Below are 20241 nucleotides of genomic sequence, written 5' to 3'. Positions count from 1 at the left end.
GTGTGTGTGTCTGTCTGTCTCTGTGTGTGTCTCTCTGTCTCCTCTGTGTGTGTTTGTCTCTCTCTGTCTCTGTCTCTGTCTCCGTTTCTGTCTCTGTCTGTGTGTGTGTGTGTGTGTGTGTGTGTGTGTGTGTGTGTGTGTGTGTATGTATGTGTGTGTGTTTATAGTACTGAGCACTGAATCCAAGGATAGGCAAATCTGCAGCCTGTAATCTTTAAGCAATAAGATTGTCCCTGAACTCAGGATGTTGGGGCAGGAGGATCAGAAGGCCAGGCAGGGATATACAGCAAGATCCCATCTTGAAAACCAACAATTAATTAAAATATTCTATCATTGAAATTAGTAAATGTAATTATTACTACTTATACATATTATACTCTGCTTACAGAGAATGTCTTTCTCAACAATTCCTGTAGTATTAGTAATATTTGCCACATATGAAAAAAGTAAACTTCAATATAGCCACATATGGGCAGTACCAGCCTGATGACTTAAGTTTGGATCCTCAGAACCCATGTAAAAACTGGACAGAGTAGTCCGTGTTTGTAAGTCCAACACTCCTACAGAGATGAGAGACAATATAGGATACTCCCCCAGAGGCTTGTAGGCCAGCTAACTGGAGTGCACAGTGCAGCAGCACCCAAGAGAGACCCCACCTCAGGTGTAAGGGGGCACCAACGCCCGAGGGTGTTATCTAATCTATACACACACACATTGAGACATGCGTATGCCCTAACCCATGAACAAATACACACACACTGCTCATACATACATACACAACAATAAACGAAACATTGTTTTAAATTTACATGTACCATGGTAAATGACACACACACACAAGTGTAAATTCTACAATATCAACAATATAATATTTTTAAAAGCATAGCATCTTTCTCAAAATGCTATTTACCAGTTGGAGGAAAAAACGACCAATAGCTATCTGGTAAGCAGTTAAAATTATGTCTGTGAAAATGTATAGGACATACCTAGAATTACAGTCAAAACAAATTTATACTGCAAAGGGATGTTTGTGAGTTAAACAGAGGGGCTGGCAGGATGGCTCAGCAGTTGGAGCATGACTGTTCTTCCTAAGGACCTGGGTTCCAGTCTCAGCATCCACATGATGGCTTACAACCATCTGCGGCTAGCTGTAGCTCCAGGGAACCCAATGGCCTCTTATGGCCTCTGAGGTCACTACACACACATGGTGCACATATACACATGCAAACAGAACACCCATTCACACAAAATAAAGTTAAATAAATCTAACAACAAAAAGAGCTAGAGAAAGCAAACCAATAAAGCACTCTCTTAAATAATTATTTTTTTTAATTTGAATTGTCCCATTAAAAATATATGGGAGGAAATACTATTAAATAGAACTAAACATTTTAGAAAATAAAACTTCAGTAGAATGGTTGAAGAAATGTTTTAAATGAAAATATAATAAAAATAGTAAAACCTCTAATTATGATATAATTTTTATGGTTTCTTAAATCCCCAAATTAGTTTTCAATGTGAATGTCCTTTTAAATATTAAGTATGAGAAATGATTATTTTTAAGAAAACCAGAATTCTTACATCTTTTGCAAATAAGTACAGATTAATAAAATTGCAACAAAGATAAAATAGAAAATAAAACCAACATTTGCTATAGAAAAGATTAAAAATGAGGGTAGAGTGTGTATGTGAATATTAGTGGTAGAAGAATTTGGATAAGCAGGAAAAAGCACAGTCCTGCCCAGCTCCATGACAGACTGAGCAGGACAAGGAGACTCACATGCATGCCAGGGTCTGCCCCAGGCTCCAAGGAGAAAACATAGGCACTATTATGGTGAGCAAATGTATGGAGTGGTATGGGGGAGAGAGGGGGGGAGGGAGGGAGGGAGGGAGGGAGAGAGAATGGCTCATGTCCTGTGGACAGGGGCATATCTGAACAGGTGAGGGCAGTGAGGAGCGGGCTGAGACAGGTAGATTCATTGCCACCCAGGGTCACGGTGATGTCTGGGCCTGGGCGGATGGTGGGGCCCATGTCTGGGTTCATGGTCCTGTTGCAGTCACTGTCTGTGTTGATGTCCATGGGTCCTGATACCACCAAAGGCCCAGAGGACAGGGCTGCACAAAGTTGGCCCTGGCCCTCACTTATTGCAATACTAGGGAAAACTGATCCTGCCCCTTACCTACTGAAGCGCTCAGGAGAGAGATTCCCACACCTCACCTGGGCAGCACAGTAGAGTTGACCCTATAGACAAGGGTGCAGGTGAGCCAGCCCTGAGGGCATGAGGGTGAGATAGCTGGCCACGCCCCCCTCATCTGCCAAGTGGTGGTGAGGGTAAAGGAAAGATGCCTTTCCCCCCTCATCCCTGCCACCTGTGGTGGGTGAGGGGACTGACCCTCCCCCTTACTAGCTGCAGTATGGGGAAAGCGGCCCTGCACCTCACCTTGGCAGCCCAGTAAAGCTGACCGTATTGACAGGGGTGCATGCATATGATCAGGCCCTGAGAACGATGGGAGATCTAGCCCCACCCCTCATCTGCCATATGGTTGTGTGGATGGGGGAGAGATGGTCCCCACCCCACTCCCCATCCCTCACTGCCTGTTGTGGTTGGGAGAGATGGCCCAGGGGTCACAACAGTGGGAGAGTTGTTCCTGCCCCTCACCAGCTGCACTCGGGAGAGTGGCCCCTGCACCGCCCCTGGTCAACACAGTAGAGCTGGTCCTGCTGATGTAGGTGTGGGAGAGCTGATCCTGAGATCATGAAAGCAGGAGAATCGGCCCTGCTCCTTGCTCATCACTCACTGCAAGGGGTGAACTGGAAGAGGCAATGCCTGGACATGAGGACATGAAGACAGAGAAGAGCTGGCTGGCTGACCAACCCTGCAAACTACCCAGGCCCAGAAATAGGGTTATGAGTTGGTCTGTCCCAACATCAACCCCATCTGTGATCTGCTGGAGCATGTGAAGGGGCTGATCCTGCAGACCCAAAGCTGTAGAATCTCCATGACATACACCAACAACAGGATATCCAAGAGGAGTATCAGTGAGAGGGTCCAGTATTGATGGTGTAACAGAAACCAGAGGCCTCGAACCAGACCAATGACTCTTTGCAATGAACACTTGCAATTGAAGATACATGAATAAAAAGAAACTGTGTGACTCAACTGTGTCACATTATAGTTTCCATGATGAGATTTTTCTTTCTTTCTTCTTCTTTTTTCTCTTAAATTTTATTTTATTTTTGGGAGGCAGAGGGTGGATATGAAGGGACAGGGAAATGAATGGGATCGAGATGCATAATGTGAAAGACACAAAGAATAAGTAAAAAGAAAGTTAAAAAATTCAGATAATGTAATTTCTGAAAATATTCAGACTTGAAATATAGATATAGGAAGTAGAAAGCATGTTCTCACCCACATAATTTAACAGATCATGGAAAAGAGTATTTCTGTGCTATGTAAACATTCCAAACCATGAGATAGAGCAAGCCAATTAATTATTTCTATGACAGGTTGAAAACCTTTATAATACATTCAGTCGCTGGTTGTTTAAGAAGAAATACAACCATGTTATTTATAATTAAGGGTGTAGCACTTCTAAATCAATATTAATCAATAAAATATAATCTTATAGCAGGAGACTAATCACTGTACATAAGTCAAACTGATCCCAAGGATAAAATTATGGACAGTTCTTAATTTAATCCATCACTGAAAATAAATGATACATTTATTTCAGGACATCATCCAATTTTTCAAGCAGAGATGATGACCTGTAGAGACCAAGAATTTCTAAGATCATCCAACCCCATCAAAACTATATGTAATATCTATCCTACGCTGAAGAGCCCAGCTTTTCAGCAATCTTACTGCAACCTTACAGAGCACAGAAACCAAGAGATGGCAACATTTCCAACCAACCAAGAGGTGTGAAGCTGTGAGCTAGCTCTCAGGAGCCAGGGCAGTGATAGGATATGACCTCCGTCCATCTTACATTCCCCCTCTTCCCTTGGTGGAGCCTTGTATGGATTATCTGAACATTCTGTCATCTCTCTCATTATGGATCTTAGACTGTTAGCTACACAAAAGACAGTAGACATCCAATTACCTGGGAGGGAGTTTAAAGAGAAATAGAGAATGAACAAGACATTCAAACAGTTCAAGTGTTATAGAACAACCTGGAAGACAGGAAGCTCCTGCTACTGCCACTTGGAGTGGTGTGAACGTGCGCATTTAGGCTCACATCGATTTTATTTTCTATTTTGGATACCTAGCCATCTCTAAGAAACTGGGTATTTTTGACACATTTTTGTGTGGCACTTTTATCCTGCACATGTCAAATCCCTCTGGGCCCAGAGGAAGGAAGCATCTAGATCTCACTCCTCCTAGCCTTTTCTATATTATTCTTATTCTGTACACCCCTCCCCAAATATCCCCTGATGTTGAGAAACACCATCTATTCCAAACCATTGCATAGACCTTCCTGACAGAGCAACAGTTCCTTTTATACCCATGTGAGATTCACAGTTCACCATCACAGCCTCTCTTGTTTTATACTCTATCTATTGCCCTCATGATATCACTACAACACACTTGCATACTTTGGTGTCGGTAATTCCCGTACTCAGCAGAGTCTATGCATAGGTGCAAGCACATGCATGTTGAATAACTCTGCCTAGACAAGTGATGGTGCAATACTTTCACTTTCAAGTTACTTTTATTTGATTAACTTTATCAGTGCTGATGGCAAGGTTATCTTAAGTAAGGATTTTATTTCAGAACAGTAATCATTGCAAAACCTTAACTATCTAAACTGATAGAGACTCAGGCTGACCTGCAAAGGCTGGCTTGCAAGCAGGTTGATATGTCCTGTTAGCACTTCTCAGTTTGCAGTATAGCTCTGTGCTCCCACTTCCTACTGCTAGGAAGAACAGTGGCAAACATCACTCAAGTAAGCATCCACTTTGTAGAAAACATATAGATAAAAGACATGTGTGCGTATGTTCAGACATGGGCAGTGATTAGGAGTTTGGTATGTTTCTGAAGATGTTTGAGAAAACCAAACTGGAAAGCATGGGTAAGGGACATGGAATTTTGGGGGAAGAGTTTGTTGATGGACTTAGGGAGAGGATCCAAAGCATTTGATTTTTACTTCTTATGTCAATGCACACCGTAGAACATGCATCACAGAATAGGTTCCTCCTGGAATGTTCACTGGCTTGATATCACACCTAAAATTGCCTGAGAATAAACCGTTTGAGAGATGAGAAGGTGTAAGAGTGAACCACAAGAATCTCTTCTCTGACATTATACATCATCACAAGAAGTAGCTGGCTTGATGGAATGCAGAAGCAACACTGAAATCTGGAAAGGTCCAGCTTATGGGAAAACTTGCAGGTTTGGGCTGTTATCTTAAAGGGTCAGTATACACAGTGACTGAATGAGGTCTAGCATTCTATCTTCAATCACTAGAATTTGGGGTCCAGAAACCAACGGTAGAAGAAGGCTGGACCTTACTTCCAGTGACCCAGTTCAGAAGTTACTCCCTTGTTCACAAAGCCTTAGACTTTGAAGTGTTGTGATACTGATTTCACCGTGGAAAGACCTGCCCAGGGATAGAGAAGTCTGAACTACCCTATAGAAACTTTAATTAGAATTATTGGCTACTCTGAGCTTCTCATGTCGGTAGATTGGCAGACCAATGGGACAGTCACTGTCCTGATGGAGTATTACTATTTGTTTGCCATGAAAACTAAAAATTGTTCCTACACTGCAGAGGTGAAGGGATGAAACCCAGGGGACTTTAGGAGCTTCTGTGCCCAGGAAAAAGTTAATGGATAACTGTAGCAGTGAGATTCTGATAAGGACAAGGAAATTAAGGGCTGGTACCTACCAAGAGTAAAGTTATTAGGAAAGTAGCCTGCACTAGTCAAAATATTGGCCCAAATATATTTTCTTTTTACTTTGATTGATTCTTTGTGGATTTCACATCATGCATTCCAAGCCCACTTATCTCCCCAGTCTCTCACATCTGCCCTATACCCTTGCAACATCCTCCCCAAATCAAAACCAAATTTAAAAGAAAAATAAAAAACCAAACCAAACAAAGAAACAAAACAAAATTTAAAAAAGGAGAAGAATCCGCTTTTTGGAGACCGTAGTATAGCCCGCTTAGTCACACAGTGTAGATGAATTTCTAAATGGTCTTATTAAATAAAAAACACAGAGCCAGATATAGGGTTAAAGCTGAGAGAGATCAGAGAAATAGGGAAAGCCACAGCTAACCTTACCTCACCAACTCTGCAGCTTCCAAATGCGAGTTACTTCCTGTCTACCCATGCACATATGCCTTGCTGTTCTGCCATCTGATTTGCTCTCTCTGTCCAGCTACATCACTTCCTCTTCCTGCCCAGTTCTGTCACTTCCTGTCTGCCTGTACAGACCTCCAGACCTCCATAGTTAACTAGTGTTGGAATTTAAGGCATGTGCCACCACACCTGGCTCTGTTTCCAGTGTGGACTTGAATTCACAGAGATCCAGGCAGATTCCTGCCTGCCAAGTGATTAGGATTAAAGGTGTGTGCTACCATTGCCCCACTTCTTTGTTTACTTCTAATGGCTGTTCTTATTCCTCTGATCTCCAGGCAAGCTTTATTTATTAAAGCACAAATAAAATATCACCACAACACAGTTTACTCTTTAGTCCATTCATCTTTACTTGCAAGTGTTCATTGCTAGGAATCATTGGTCTGGCTCAAGGCCCCTGCCTTCTGCTACATCACTGATAATGGGCTCTAGCTGGGGCTCTTTTTGGATATCCTGTTGCTGTCCTGTGTCATGGAGATCCTGCTGTTTTGGATCTGTAGGTTTGTCCCCTTCACATGCTCCAACAGTTCATAGATGAGGTGGGTGTTGGGGAGGGCCAACTCATAGCCCTGGTTCTGGGCCTGGGTGATAGCTGGGTTGATCAGTTTACCAGCTTTCCCTCATCTTCATGACCCAGGTGAGCTCTCCAGCACTGCCTCAGCTAGCTCACCCAATGCAACCTGAAGCAAGGAGCTGGACCAGCTGTCCTGCTCTCAGGTCATCGGATCCAGGTCACCCGTACTCACATCACTGGGGCCAGCTCTACTGTTCTGCTCAGGCAAGGTGCAGGCCCCTCTCTCCTGATTGCTGTAGGGGGCATATAAGGGGAAGGGGTAGAGGGTCGGCTCTCCTGCTCTCATGCCCTCAGGGCTGGCTCACCTGCGCTGACAACAGGGTCAGCTCTAGTGTGCCACCCAGGTGGGGTGCAGGGCCTGCTCTCCTGTGTGCCGTAGTTGGTGAGGGGCAGGACTAGTTCTCCCACTCTCTGGCCTGCCTCAGGTAACAAGGGACTGAGCAGGGAGGGTATCTTTCCCTCACCTATGCCACCACATGGCAGACAGGGTGGAGACGAGATCAATTCTCCTGCTCTCCGGCCCTCAGGGTCTGCTCATCTGTGTCCCTACCACAGGGTCAGCTCTAGTATGCTGCCTAGGTGAACACCTGTGGTAAGGGGTGGGGCCGTCCCTCCCGAGTGCGGGGGTGGGGTGGGGGGGAGTGGTGGGGGCAGAGGCCCAAATATATTTTAAATGAATAGAGAAAGGATGTAGCTGCCTACCCATTAGAGCCTGAGGACTAGTGAGAGCAGAGAGGGTTGAGGCTGGATTTGTTAATTACCACATCTTTGCATGGCTCCAGGGATTGGCCTGAGGCAAGAAGCTGCAGTTCCCGCCTCCCAGCCCACCCTCCCAGAATCTCAGCATTTTTATTAGAGAAACTTGGTCAGAGAGGCTGAGTTTTTGTATACAGCTGAATCATGAAGGCAGGGTTTGTGGTATTCTGCTGGATCAAGGAGACAGGTTTAATTAATTTCAGTAAGAGCAGTCTCTGTGGGGAGCAGTCTCATCTTCAGGCCATAAATATCCAGGGAGGGGCATAGAAAACCATAGTGGACACTTTCTACACATACTTTTAACACCCACACATGGACTGGAGGAAGACTTTGCCCTCCCTCTGAACCTCAACCTGGGGTTGGGAGTGACTTGAGACTAGGATCCTTGGCATGCCATGCCCATGTCAACAGCACACACTCACTCAGGACTTCTCCTCTGCTCCCCACAGTTAATCCTTTTTGAGTCACTTTATGGTAATCCAACAGACACTAACACTGAAGTACTAGACTGTTACATCTTTTCTTGAAGCAGCATTGAGGGCTCTTACTATTCTGTGAGGTCTGGATATCCTTAGAGACCCAAGTAGATATGTGGCACATAAGAGGTGGGTTGGAGAGGGCTCAGTTTATGTGCCTTACAACTTGCTTGGCTTCCTAGTATTCCTACTCTACAAGCTAAAGCGTGTGTCAAGGACACCATTGTCGTCATAACATTTCTTAGCAAAGCCAATTTTCTTCTCATTTGCTTCATGAGACAGAACAAGGCATTGACATATGCTGTGGGATGGTCTGTATGTCAAATGTGTTGCTGATTGGTCAATAAATAAATCACTGATTGGCAGTGGCCAGGCAGGAAGTATAGGTGGGACTAACAGAGAGGAGAATTAAGAGAACAGGAAGCTGGGTGGGGGAGACACTGCCAGCCACCATCAGGATAAGGAAGATGTAAAGTACCGGTAAGCCACAAGCCACGTGGCAAGGTATAGATTAATAGAAATGGATTAATTTAAGCTGTAAGAACAGTTAGCAAGAAGCCTGCCATGGCCATACAGTTTGTAACCAATATAAGTCTCTGTGTTTACTTGGTCGGGTCTGAGAGGCTGTGGGACTGGTGGGTGAGAGAGATCTGTCCTGACTCTGGGCCAGGCAGGAAAACATTAGCAACAGACATACACTTCTTGTACCCACTAAAATAGGTGCCAGAGTGAGTTCCTTTCATGGGGATGGCATCAGTCCGTTATTTTGTGCTGAGATAAAATATTGCCCTATGAGGCATGAACTCTGGATTTATTATAACTGGGTAGGAAGGTCTTTGAAGAAGCAATAATATAGTTCATGAGCATGAGACAGTGACTCCTGTGGCAAATTTTAATCAGAAACTTAAAACAAGAAGGAGCCATTAAGTAAATGTCCCCCCTACACACTTTTTATCAAGACATGCAGTTCTTCAAACCTCAATGGGAGGTGGACAGAGTGAGTTCACTTGGAAAGCTACAGACAAATCTATAACATGCTCTCTCATACTTTATTTCTCCCTTGATCCACTAGGTACATTTGATCCACCTTGGTACACTTGATCCACTCAGCACACTTGATCCACTCGGCACACTTGATCTACTTGGTATACTTGATCCACCTTGGTACACTTAATCTACTTGGTACACTTGATCCACTCAGCACACTTGATCCACTTGGTACACTTGATCCACCTTGGTACACTTGGTGCACTTGATCCACCTTGGTACACTTAATCCACTTGGTACACTTGATCCACCTTGGTACACTTGATCCACTTGATCTACTTGATCCACTTGGTACACTTGATCCACTTTGGTACACTTGATCTACTTGGTACACTTGATCCACTCAGCACACTTGATCCACTTGGTACACTTGGTACACTTGATCCACCTTGGTACACTTGGTGCACTTGATCCACTTGGTACACTTGATCCACCTTGGTATACTTGATCCACTTGGTACACTTGATCCACTCAGTACACTTGATCCACTCAGTACACTTGATCTACTTGGTACACTTGATCCACTCAGTACACTTGATCCACTCGGTACACTTGATCTACTTGGTATACTTGATCCACTTGGTACACTTGATCTACTTGGCACACTTGATCCACTTGATCTGCTTGGTATACTTGATCCACCTTGGAACACTTGATGGTGGTACTGTTTTTGGAGGTTAGAGAACCTTTGAAATAGGCCTGTTAGGGCCTTTCCTTAGGGGAAGGTCTTGAAGGATATAGGCTGGATCTGTTCCATGCTTTCTACTGCTGCATGTGCCTGCCACACACTGACTCCTCCCACTGGCACTGAGATGAACTGACAGCCTCTGAACATAGAGCAAAAGTGACTCCTCCCCTTCTCTTTTCTGAACAGAAACAGGAGGAATGGACTGGGGATGTGGGGGGATAGGATAGAGGGGAGAGGGGAGGTGCGGGGGTGGGGCTAGTTTGGCAGGCATGTAGAATGAATTTGTGATAGAGTGACTAAGGCTCACACCAAGGTTTCTGAAAGAACACAGTGTGGCTAGATATTGTGTAGCAGAGCTGGATTCTCTGAGATAGGGCCAGGAGGTCAATGTGTAGAGAGTTAAGAGGGAAGCCTGAGTTTCTCTGGAGACCCTGAGGTGTTGGAGAGATCAGGAATGGGAACACAACATCTGTCTGAAAAAGGATCAGACAATGAGGAAAGTCAAGCCAAGATGGAACCCATGGGTGCCACCAGTGCCTGGGGGCTAGCTTCACAGGAATACTGGAACATGGCTGACTACCACAGCCCTAGATACCAGACATAGAATCACAGGACTTGGTGCTTGCCTTGCTGAGTTTGGATCTTGTTTTTGGTGTGATCTTTCTACAATCCCATTCTTCCCCTGTGAAATGGGGCTGTTTATTCTATGCCACTGTGTATTGCAAGTATTTTTTTAGTTTTTTTTTAGAGTTTACAAGCACTCACAATTAAGAGAGTGCCTTGAGTTTCAATAGAGACTTTGAAGTCTTGAATAGCATCGGTGTTGGGAATATTAACAATATGGGGGTTTATGGACTTGGATTGAATGTAATTTGTTGTATATGATGACCATGAGCATATGGAAGGCTGCAGAGAATATTATGGTTTGGATGTAGAATGTCTCCCACTGATTAATGTGTCCATGTATTTGGTCCCTAGCAAATAGTGTTTGTTTGGGATGTTGTGGAAACTTGTAGACATGGTCCTAGCTGGAGGATACAGTACTCTAAGGGCATGTCTTGAAGGCTGTCAGCCAGTCCCATATCTAGTCTCTCTACTTTTTTGTCTGCCACTGTGATACAACTAGCCACACGGTCCTGCCACCTGTGAATGACCTGCTTCTGCCACTGTGCTGCCCCACCCCCACCCCGCCGCCGCCGCCGCCAGGGTAGACTGATATCCTTTGAATTATGAGCTAAAAATAAGCCTCCCTGAAGTTGTTTATGTCAGGTATTTTTGTCCAAGTGAAAAGTAACAAATACTATCAAATCTTTTAAGTGTGAAGACTCAAATATAGAAGACACTTATATCTTATATACATGCTTGGTTCTAAAAACATCACTTCGTAGTCAATTTCTGAAGTCGCCCAAGAAAGGAAAAAGATTTGTCATTCTGGTTGTAGTGCCTCTGTGACTTCAGCTCATTAGGGTGTCTTTAGAATGGGCTGGTCAAGTTCAGCATCTACTGTTAAACATTCACACAGAGCAGAAGCCATTAGACTCCTGAGTTCTAGCACAGCATGAGCTTTTATGTAAAAGCAATAGACCTCTTAATATTCTGCATTATAAATGAAGCGCTGACAGACCCTTAGCTGTAATGGCACTAGCAGGCCCTGCTATAATGACAGTACATGTGCATAACATAAATTAGAACACAGCATCAGAAGACTCTCAGAGCCTCAATTTCAGCAGCTACCACTAGGTGGAGACAGTGTCTCATGCAAAGCTTGCAGCAGGCTTCTTGGCTGGGAAAGCTTCTATTTGATACCTTGCGTTCTTTTTCTTCAGTATAAAGCAGGGTACTTCTAATCAACAACTGAACAACTGGCATTTCTAATCAAAGCATTATCTAAAATAAATGACCAAACTGAAAACACACACGTGGACACAAACTCCACATGGCAGCCAATGGTCTGAAGACTTTTTCTATTCATGGTAAAATTCTACTTAATATGCTTTGGTAACTGTCTTCTCCATGTATAAAAATAGACTGAAGTTATAATATTCTTCCAAATTTATATAACTTCCAAACTTATAATAGTCTCCCAAACCAAAAGGAACAAAAAATGAGGTTATTCTTTAATAGTTTGGGTGGATGGTATCTCCACTCAAAATAAAGTCCACGATTGTACTCTGGTCAGTTTAGGCACAACTCCAACATAATGGCCTATTGAATGCATTTCACCAAGGAACAGAAAGTGGTAAAACTTTAGATCACGTTTTCAGAGTCCAATGTCTTTGGCAAAGCTATAATATTGTGGCTGACTATGGGTGTGTGTGTATGAGACTGCATGCATCGAGCTGGGAAGGCATTATTTGACACTACTGGGATTTAGCAATGAACTAAAACAGACCTGAACGTGACCCACTTGAAAGGATTTTCTCCTGTGATATTCTCTCAGGATACAATAACATTTACAAACCGTGTAGTGAACTTAGTAAGAAAATGATGCAATACATAATTTGGACCTGATTCAGTCAACAATAGATATTCAAACTCCAACCCAAATCAGCAGCAGCTTACAAATGTGCTTGCCAAATGTGGATTTATGTGCCATGACTCCTAAAGACATCATTTAACTTTTTGCTTGCTAGTAAGACCTATTTATTCACTTATCTGATCACTTTTCTGTTTTTAAGGTATCTAAGCCACTAGATGAGATGACACAGAATTCATCTATAATTAAGGTAGAAGGGCACAGTTCCTCAGAAACAGTGAACAGCATGATTCCATACAATGCAAGAATACATTTCACACACTGTTTTTGAGAGAATTCATTTTATGAGACCCACATTAAGTGCTCAATCTCTGAAAAAAAAAAAAAGAAACAGAAATAGATTGAAGAAGAAACGGTAATAATGTCCTACTTTGATGAGATTTGATAACAGCCCAACAAAATCCCATTAATTTGAATTGTAAGAAGCACTGTCAGGTTCAGTCTTCTACATAAGGAAGAAATCATTCAGAAAAAGACACTCTGAGCACAAGCTGACCTTGAACCCCACCCAAGGGTTAGAAGACTAGAGGCGAAACTGAAAACGTGAGTATTACTTACTCTCCAGTCTCCCCCAGAACTACATGGGAAGTACTTAAAGCTATGTTTACTTTGCAGTTTATACTGATTATTATAGATAAACATAATGGTTTATGTTAACAATTACTTTTAGGATATTCATGTTAAAGAATTTATTCCAGCAGAAACAAGACCCTGAAGAATGAGCATTATTATTCTGTGATTCAAAATTTCAGAGATTAAGTAACATATATTATATATTATGTTATTTTATTTTATTTTGGAGATTTTTGCATAAAATAACAAATATGAATTTTCATCTGTTGTTTCATTCATTATCCACCTTTGCATTGTCTTTTACATTATTTTGATAATTAGCTTAAGTGGGTGGTGGGTTTTAGTATCAAGTAAATGGTAAGAATAATAAGCATATTCTCATGATCAACCTGAAGGGATTTGGAATCTGTAGGAAGAGAAGTTGTTTCAATATGACACTGAAAAGGATATTTATTTCATTATAATTTTATCTGTCTTTATATTATATTCAATTAAAGATCACTGCAGTTATTTTAAAAGATCAATTATGTCATACAGTGGGAGCTTGTGAGGGCTTATTAACGACAAGTGTGAGCATCCCGCATGCATTGAGTCTGGGGAACAAACAGATACAAAGCCAGTCACAGCATCTCTTGGAAGTTTGTTTTTTTAAAATGTCTTTTACCTTCTCTATGTTGCTGTTCTAGTCGGGTGAGTTTCCTGGCTATTTAGATTCTGGATCCATAGGAGTAATCTATATTCAGCTCTAAAACCCTATCATTATCTCCTGTACTCAGGGGGTTTCACACTCGGTGTAAAAGCAAGTTCTCTTTGCAGCTATGGTAAAGCCTCTACCAAGTGCAAGATTTGTAAGAAAAAATAAATAAAATAAAATCAAAGCCTTTCTTCTGAACGCTTGCTTGTGCTGAAACTCCAGGAGACCTTGGGCTGCTGGATCTGCTTTGCATAAGATAGTTCGGTCTATTGCATCTTTGTGATCAACTCTCTTAAGTTTCCACATCTATTTTCCACAAGTAAGGGAGATAATATTGTCTAGGGAGCCATGGCTCTCTTCTTGTGCCTAGACTCAATGGACATCACAGGAAATGCAAAGAATTTTGGAGTAGCTCACCCTCAGGAAAGTTATTTATTTTTATAATTTTTAAATGTTTTATTTTGCATATATATGAATGGAGTGTGGTGCATTGTGTGACATGTGTGTATGTGCGTATGCAGGTGAGCACACCTCTGTACACATGTTCGCTGAGGAAGGAGGATGTTGGCTGTCTTGCTCTATCACTCCTGTCTCCCTTATTCTTTTGAGACAGAATAAGCTGTCACAGCTTAGCTTATTAGAGCTAGGCTGGTGGCCAGCAAGTCCCAGCCATCCTCCTGTCTCTGCCTTCCCCACAGTGCTGGGGTCCTCGCCATGAGTGACCACATCTACCTTTTTATGGAGGCATTAGGGATTTGAACTCAGGTCTTCATGCTCCTGCAACAAGTCTTCTAGCACTGAGACATTTCTCCAGCCTCCAAATCACAGCACTTCAAAAAGAGTTTACACATGGAAAGATTGTTCTAACACAATCTAAGACAAACCACAGGGGGAAGGAAAGGACATCTCCAGCAGGAGTTACAGCAGATGGCCTTGAAGGAAACAAGCGACATGTTCCTTACATAACAAGACACTGGAGGAAGAAAAAGGTAGTTTCCTGATGTCTGGAGTCCGGGACTGGGAATCATTCCAAGGTGGTTCTGTCTGTATACCCAGAGCATTGTGGGTGGATTTGAACCATTACTACTCAGGATATGTCCAAACAGCTTGGTAGACGTGAAGAAAGAGTGGCAACTTTCGTAAAGTACTTTGTCTGGAGAGAGATTTCTCCAAACAGCTTTGCAAGTCTGTAGATAATCCGTTGTTCATTTAGTTCTCTGTCAGCCCAAGATCCCAGAAAACAGATGTAACAAAGATAAACAAGAAACCACGAAGGGAAGAAGGCCACAGTAATGGCCCCATGTCAATCAAAACCTAGCTATCCAAAAAGAGAAAAGATGGGGTCAGAAAGCTCTGAGGGATGGGGAGAATAAATATTAATAGGAAGTCTACAAACACAATGAAGTAACAAGGGTCCTTTGTCTAAAGTTGGTTTTGGCAGGCACCATCCAACACGTGTTTAGCATCTGTATTTATAATGCAAAGGATTAAGGAACTGAGGCAGTTTCTATCCTCGAGAAGTCCCAGTTTGCCGGAGAGAATGGGCCAATGGAAGAAGTCCCAGGGATGTGTGTGTGTGTGTGTGTGTGTGTGTGTGTGTGTGTGTGTGTGACTGTAAGCATAATGTTTGCACAGTTCTGCAGACACCTAGCCAAAGGCTCACCGATTCCCTCTGAGGAGTTGAAAAGTTAATGAAAAGGAAATGGGAAGTTAGCTCTCTGGTCTCCGGAGAGAACTGCCCAACTTACCCATACATGGACTATGTATTGAATAAAGGAATGAACTAAGAAACTGTATTTAAAATCTAGGCAGAGAGGAATAGGAGAACAGCTCAGAGAATAAAGCATTTTTCTTGTAAGCATGAGGACCTGAGTTTGATTCCCCAAAACTTACTAAAACTGCCCAACACATGCTTGTGATCCAGTACCAGGGAAGCCAAAACAGGAGGGCCCCTGGGGCTCTGGCCTGATTCTCAAGCTCCACACCAGTAAGACCTGTCTTAAAGGTGGTGGTACTCTAGAGAAGATGACCTCCAAGGTTTTTTTCTGTCATACACATATGTGCACTCCTACATCCATGTGCCTGTGAACATATGAACACACAATACAAGTGTAAGAGACAAATAAGGGGCTGGGTGGGGAGATGGCTTAGTGGATACGACATTTGCCGTGCAAGTGTGAGGATCAGGGTTCAGAGTCCCAGAACCCATGTAGAAACCTGACAGGCTTGAGGTCACTTGTGACACCAGGACTCAGGAGGCTGAGACAGAGAATACCCTGGGCAAGCTGGTTAGCTAAGACTAGCTGAATCAGAGTGTGCCAAGTCTGGTGAGAAAGCCTGCTTTAACAAGACAGTAATATAGAGTGATCCAAGGCAGATGGCCAGCTGCGACTCTGGACCTCCACACATAGGCCACATGCATCCACCACAGCCGTGCTGCTCTCTATAGTCAAACACATATACAGGAATGCATACTATCCTCATAGATATACACAATAAATGAATAAATTCAGTTGAGAATTGTGAGTTCCTCGTTCAATACATACTGATCCTCGAGATTCCTGAATTCTTAAACCTTAAACCTAAGAAGAGAGAACACAAGAATTATATATTGCCTAAGCATAGCAAGGGATGTCCTGTGTGAGATAGACTGCAAAGCCTACTCAAGAGTTTCAAAACTGAGTCTTAACATCTCATTGTTAACAATCAATTTCTTCATTCTCAAATAAAGATGTATTCATTTTGCCAAGGCCATTGTAGGATGTCATAGCCATTATCACCTGTGACTGGTGCAATATGGTCTCTCAAAAATACCCTTGGGTAACCCTGGAATTTGTGAATGTCGTGTGATGATGGAAAATTCAACTTTTCAAACATGGCTAAGGTCTTTAAAGTGGGGAAATTGTCTTGACTTAGCTGGATGAACCCTTTATTTAAATGCAGGTATTCTTATAAAAGAAAGGCAAGGGGAGAGAATGTGGTGGTGCGTGATTGTAATTCCAGCATTTGGAAGGTGGAGGCAGGAAGATTAGGAGTTCAAGGTCATCCTCAGATACATAGAAAGTTCTAGACCACTCTGGGCTAATGAAACATGTTCTCAAAACAAAATAAACCAATCAAACAAAAGAGACAAACAGAAGAAAATTTGGAATACCAAAAATGAGAGGGCAGTGTCACCACAGAAGCAATCATTAGGGTGACAAAGATAGCATCCACGTAGGAGAAAGAACATGTGGCATTCGTTTTGGGGGGTCTGGGTAACCTCACTAAGTGTAATTTTTTCAGTCCCATCCATTTATTTGCAAATTTCATTTTTATTCACAGATAAATACTATTCCATTTTGTACATGTAGCACATTTTCATCATCAATTCATCAGTTTACAGATGTCTGGTTGATTCTAGTCTCGGAGGTACCCAAAATAAGACAGGCTATTGCCATTGTTCTTAGTGGCACTTCGTAAGCAGACTGTGATACACTATTTCTGAAGATGCCACACTCTCCAGTTGTAGACATCTAGGAATCCATCTTGAGCTGACGAGGAAACACTTTCCCTGCCTGCTAGCAGTCACAGTGCTAGAAGATGCTGTACAGACTGCATGGGGGAGAAAAGACCCCGATGATCTGCATTGAACCCTAAAGGCTACAGTAATGAATATCCTACTAGGCAATAGAGGCAATACTATTTATAGGGGTAACCAAACACTCTCTTGATTGGGCTTGAGACCTGCTTCACAAGAGGGCATTCATTCCTGGTATAATGAACATGGCCAAATTCCATGACTTGGGCAGTCATAGGCCCTAGGGGAAAACCTATTAATGCTGTTTGTCTAATACTCATGTTTTTAAACTCCCCTCTAAATGTGTATGTTTATATCCATAGTCTTGTGCTGCTCTCAACCTTGGTCAGAGAACGTCTTATTGCAGAGGGTAATGGTTAATGCAGAGGATTATAACTTCTTCGAAATGCAGAAAGTAAGTGACTGTGAGTGCTCAGGCATGGGTGGACTCTGTGTCCTCTTCAATCTACAGCTCAGGGAATACGACAGAAGACAGGGCAGAAGGACCTACAAGACAGAAAAGACGAGGAGTGCTGGGAAAGGCTGGATGAGACATGGCTGTCACACACGAACTCAGCAGCCATGGCCACTCTCACAAGACCTCCATGGGGTCAAGAGAGTTGAAAATTCTCATACACACTAGGGAGGAGCTCCTGATGTCCTGCTTCAAGCTGAGAGCTAATGGCAGTTCATGGTGTCTGAGGGAAGGACAGTCAGGTTTTGTTGTTGTTGTTGTTTTTAGGAGGAGTGGCCAGTGGTAGCTTGTCCATGACCTTATGGATGATCCCACACAATGCCCATATGTGTGGCACTAATTGGGCTTATTGGGTCACTCTTTGTTTTGTTTTTGTTTTTTTTGAGACAGGGTTTCTCTGTGTAGTTTTGGTGCCTGTCCTGGATCTTGCTCTGTAGACCAGCTGGCCTTGAACTCACAGAGATCCGCCTGGCTCTGCCTCCTGATTGCTGGGATTAAAGTTGTGCACCACCACCGCCTGGCACTTGGGTCACTTTTTCAAAAGACAAGAATTTGGAAGGGAAGTCAGAGACAGGTTGAGGTGGCAGCTGAGGGAGGAGTATGGAATGGGTATAAGCAAGATGTGTTGTAGACATGTATGAAATTTTCAAAAAGTATAAGTAAATAAAATTAAAGAAGCAATGCTGCACATTTCTTAACTAAATCTTTACATTTAAACATTTAGGATGCTTTTAAGGTTTAGAATTGTATAAAACATTAAAGTGAATATATTTGCTCATTCACTCTCACCCTCTCAATATGTATCATAACTTTCTTAGGCCTTGGATATTTAGAAATGCAATTGCTAGCATAAATAATATTAATATTTAAAATTATATATGCATATTGTTATTTTGTTTTCCAAAGGAGTGATACTAGATTTGAAAATTTTTGTAAAAGATATTATTAGGCCAATATTGGTCTTTTAGCTATATTGTTTAAAAAGTCTCAACTCTGATTTGAGAAGCAACTAAAAAGTATTAATTTCTTTCAAAGCTCCATGGTATCTATGTTATTGTGAGTGTCTTTGGCATTCTGACGTGTGGCAGGAGACTCACAAGACTGTCTCAGACACATCTGGATTAGGTTCTTCTGTGTTACAGATACTTTTCACCAGTACCACTTGCTGCTCCACTAGTAACTGTGTGGTCATTTTTATTCTCTTTTCCAAAATGCAAGGTCAGTGAGAACTACTTTCTTAACCATCATGCTCACGGCTGTATCTCCAGAATCTAGCATGCAATCTGAGACACAACATATAGGTATTATTGAATTTTCTTTACTCTTTGCTCTTTGGGGGACTTGCCACTGAGCTCCCAAATAATCACATGGAGAATTATCCTTTCTTATGAATGCCTGGCCTTAGCTTGATTTATTTCTAGCCAGCCTTTCTTAAATTATCTCATCTACCTTTTGGCTCTGGGCTTTTACCTTCCTCTATTTCTGTATATCTTTTCTTTCCTTCTTATTCTGTGTCTGGTTGTGTAGCTGGATAATTGGCCCCCGATGTCCTCCTCTCCTTCTCTTCTTGTTCCTCCCTTCTCCTTTTTAATCTCTCTGCTTGCCAGCCCCACCTATTCTTTGTTCTGCCTTGCTATTGGCTGTTCAGCTCTTTATTAGACCAATCAGGTGTTTTAGACAGGCGAAGTAACACAGCTTCACAGAGTTAAACAAATGCAACATAAAAGAATGCAACCATCTTTGCATAATTAAACAAATCTTCCACAGCATAAACAAATGCAACAAATTTTAAACTAATATTTCACAGCATACAGGAGGTGCCGAAGAAAGCCCTAGCACATGACAGGAGGGTGAAGTTGAGTGGGGCAGTTTGGAAGCTGCTGTTAGAGCTCACATCTCTACATTTGAAGGTACTTCTTCCCCCAAAATGTTTTAACACAATCACAAGTCATCAAGAGTTTATATACACCACATCTAAAGAACTCTCCTAAGAACCAGAAGGGTCAAGGACACCACAAAGAACTCACAGAATCAATTCACCTCGGCTTCAGGGAGACTGAACTGACAACCAGGGAGCCTGCATGAGACTGAAAGCCCTCTCTGCACATATGTTACAATCGTGTGACTTGGTCTTCTTGTGGGGCTCCTAACAGTGGGAACAGGGACTGTCTCTGATTCTTTTACTGGCTTTTGGGACCCTACGTCTCATACTGGGTCACCTTGAGGAGCCTTAATACATGGGGAGGTACTTAGTCCTACTGCGACTTGATGTGGCATGTTTTGTTGATACTCATGGGAGACCTGCCCTTTCCTAAACAGAAATGGAGGGGGAGCAGATTGGGGGTTTGGAATAGAGGGGGGTCAGGGGGAAGGAACTGGGAGGAGAGAGGGGAAACTGCAGCCAGGATGTAAAATAAATAAATTTATTTTTTAAAAAAGAATTCTCCTAAGCATTAGGGGGATTGAAAAAGGATTATAAAAATACAACACATGCACAAAACA

General features: G+C 42.5%; 1 protein-coding gene across 3 annotated transcripts in view; it reads right to left on the bottom strand.

The window, feature by feature from the left end:
* The window catches only part of Dcdc1 (doublecortin domain containing 1), a 402669-nt gene that overhangs the window by 67338 nt on the left and 315090 nt on the right, over positions 1-20241 (bottom strand). The window lies entirely within an intron of this gene.

The sequence above is a fragment of the Peromyscus californicus genome, unplaced genomic scaffold (assembly GCF_007827085.1).
Source record: "Peromyscus californicus insignis strain IS unplaced genomic scaffold, ASM782708v3 Scaffold_7__1_contigs__length_154581171, whole genome shotgun sequence".
Taxonomy (NCBI): domain Eukaryota; kingdom Metazoa; phylum Chordata; class Mammalia; order Rodentia; family Cricetidae; genus Peromyscus; species Peromyscus californicus.
Note: the sequence above shows the minus strand (reverse complement) of the source record. Positions and strands in the feature narration are given on the sequence as shown.